Here is a 3,210-nt window from a genome sequence, read left to right as displayed (position 1 = left end):
TAATGTCCCTATACAAAAGTCTTTATCATGTTCCTGAAACTTCCACATTAACACAAGGAGCTCTAGTAACACCCTTAGCTGCCCATGAGGATTTTAGACCTACTACATGTAGTAGTAGGAGCGGCGGGCTATGTTCCGGCACCCGGCCGCCCTCACGGCTAGCTTTACCCGAAATAATTACACGGAAACTGTAAACACCGCTTGGCCCATTATATCTAGCCTTTTCTTGGCTAACTCTTGCACCTGGACTAGCCCATTTCTTATAATCTGTGTAGCCCACGAGCTGGCTTACCAGGAATGATCTTAACCTGCGTCTGCCTGGAGTGGGAGAATCATGGTGCCTCCTTGACACAGCTTCTTTCTCCCAGCATTCTGTTCTGTTTACTCCTCCCACCTATGTTTTAACCTATGAGGGCCAAGCAGTTTCTTTATTGCTTAACCAATGAAATCAACAGATTGATATATGACACTCCCACATCAACTACATATGCACAGGAAACTCTAGGGGAGACCACACCTATACAGGTTCTGGAAACTTCCTCTCTTTCTGAAGCTGTAGTAAAAATACACAAATGTACACCTGACACAGTAGAACCTTCCCCTTCAGAGCAAGAGGCCATAGGACCTAGCATATCTGAAGAAGGCACTTTACCATCTTCCCTGTCTAAACTAGCAAGTTTCATGCATATCTCTTCTCAGGAAGGAAATATTAAACATGTTCCCTCTACCCAAGTGGACTCTACATATTCCATTTCTACCAAAAAGAGGTTGAGAGTTGTTCCTTCTGATGAATGGGACTTTGGAACTTCCTTATCTGAGGAAGGCAGTTTCATACTCCTCCCTTCCTCAGAAAGGGTATGTGCATCTTCTACTCCTCTGAAACAAAGATCAATTACTACAAGTACTCCTCATGTGATTCCAATGCATTCTATATCTGTCCAAAAAGCCCTGCAATGTTCCTTACCTAAACAAAAGACTGTGGAACCTTGCCATTCTAACCAAGGGCCTCGTGAACATCCCATATCTTTCCAAGAGGGCCAAGGGCCTTCTTTGTCTGTCCCAAAGGGTCTATGTCATTTACCATCTGTCCCAGGCCTCCAGGGACATTCTCCATCCCTGTCAAAAGCTCCAGAAAATTCTACCTATACCCAAGAGGCTTTGTCAATTTCTAAATTTGACCTGGGAGCCTTGAAATCTTTCTTATTGGCCAAAGGGTCTAAGCGAAAGTTCAAATCTAAACAAAGACATCTTGAACTTTTGTTATTAGCACAAGAGGACCGGACATCTCCTATGTCCTCCAAACCATCTAAAGATCCCTCTGCCTCCTCCTGCCTTCTTGCTGCAGAACACTTACCATCTCCCCGAGGGTCTCCAGTACCATCAACATCTAAGCAGTGGTATCTAGGAACTTCATCATCTGGCCAAGAGTCTCTAGGACATTCATCATCTGCCCCAGGAGCCCCATGTTGTTTCCAGACTGCCCATGGAGCAAGAAAACTTTTGTCACCTGCCCAAGGGATTTGGCAAAATTTTCCACATTTATCAAGCTATTCAGGACATTTGCCCCACCTCCCAGGAGATCAGGGAGTTTCTTCATTAGATCAAGGGATTTTAGAATATTTCCCCCCTGCTCAGGGCTCTCTGGAAACTTCATGCTCACCTGGGGTGTCTTTGCAACAGCCCTTGGTGTCCTTGCAAAGGCATTTGGATATTTCAATATCTACTCAGGGGAGTGCTGGTACTTCCCTATCTACCCAAAAGGCTCTAGGATCTTCAGACTTTGCACCTCTTGAGCACTTACCAGTGGCTCCAAAGTCTGGGGGACTTTCAACTCTGTCTCAGGAAGCTCCTTCACCATTTTTGCCTGTTCATGGAATTCTAGAATTACCTCAATATGGTTCAGTTGCCCTACCATCAATAGCATCTACACAAGGGCTTAAGGGAAGTCTCTCATCCTCAGAAGTTAGCATAGCATCTGTGCCCTCAGTCCAGGGTTCTGTGGGACATTCCCTATCTCCACAAGTGCCTATAGAAATTTCCACATCTACAAAAGGAACTCCAGGGCATTCTGTGTCTGCTCTAAATGATACGATACCTTTCCTGTCTTCCCAGGGAACCCTGGGACTATTGTCCTTTGTAGAAGAAGATGTGGGGACTTATTCACACAACACAGGATCTCAAGGACAATTGAAAAACATTTCAGGATTTCCAAGACCTATGATAACTGACCATAATCCTATTGTAATTTCTTTACCTGCACAAGGAACTTTCAGACATTTGCCATCTGCTCAAGGGGTTGTGGAACTTTCCCTGTCTTCCCAACAAGCTGCAGAACTCTCCACATTGGAACAAGGGTCTATACAACATGTGGAAACAGCGAAAGAGGCTCCGGTAAACCCATCATCTTCCAAAGGGGCTACCATATATTTTCAGTGTGCCCAATACGCTTTAGAACATTTGCCACCTAGTAAAGGAGCTCTTGAACATTCTTCACCCCACCAGGGGACTCAAGAAAGTTTGAAATCTTCCCAAGAGTCTCTTGAAATTTTGTCGTCCAACTCTGAACATGTCAAAAATTCTCTTTCTGCCACAGGTGGTCTGGAATCCTCTCTATCTGGTCCAAGGCTTCTTGGATATATGCTAGCTGACAAACAGCCTGAACAACTTTCTATATATGCACAGTGGTCTCTGGGTAATTCATTGTCTACCCAAAGGCTCAAGAGCACTTAGCACCTTTAATAGGAAATTTGAAACCTTGCCAATCTGCCAAGGAGGGACTAAAATCTTTGATACATTCACAAATTGTTCTGGAAAGTGCTCCAAGTATTTCAGAGGATCTAGAAGCTTTATCATCTGCTCTAGAGCATATGAGACTTTCCTCATCAGCAAATGAGTCACCAGAACACTCACTGGTTGCTGAGTCTTCTTCTGCTGCCACAGGAGCTCTAGGGTCTATATTATTTCCCCAAAAGTCTTTGGAAAATTCCTTATATGGGAAAGGGATTAGGGAAACATTACCTTCTTCCCAGGGGGCTTTGGAAATATTCTCATCCACAAAAGGGAGAGTGGAAAATATATCATCACCTGAAATGTCAGTGAAACCTCCTACTTCTTTACAGGATACTTCAAGACCTTCTCCACCTTCCCCATTGATCCAAGGCCTTCAACAACATCCACTAAATGCCCAAGGGACTTTAGGACCTACCCAAA

Source organism: Microtus oregoni, unplaced genomic scaffold (genome assembly GCF_018167655.1).
Source record: "Microtus oregoni isolate MIOR12 unplaced genomic scaffold, Mior012 000073F_001, whole genome shotgun sequence".
In the NCBI taxonomy this organism is placed as follows: Eukaryota; Metazoa; Chordata; class Mammalia; order Rodentia; family Cricetidae; genus Microtus; species Microtus oregoni.
Note: the sequence above shows the minus strand (reverse complement) of the source record.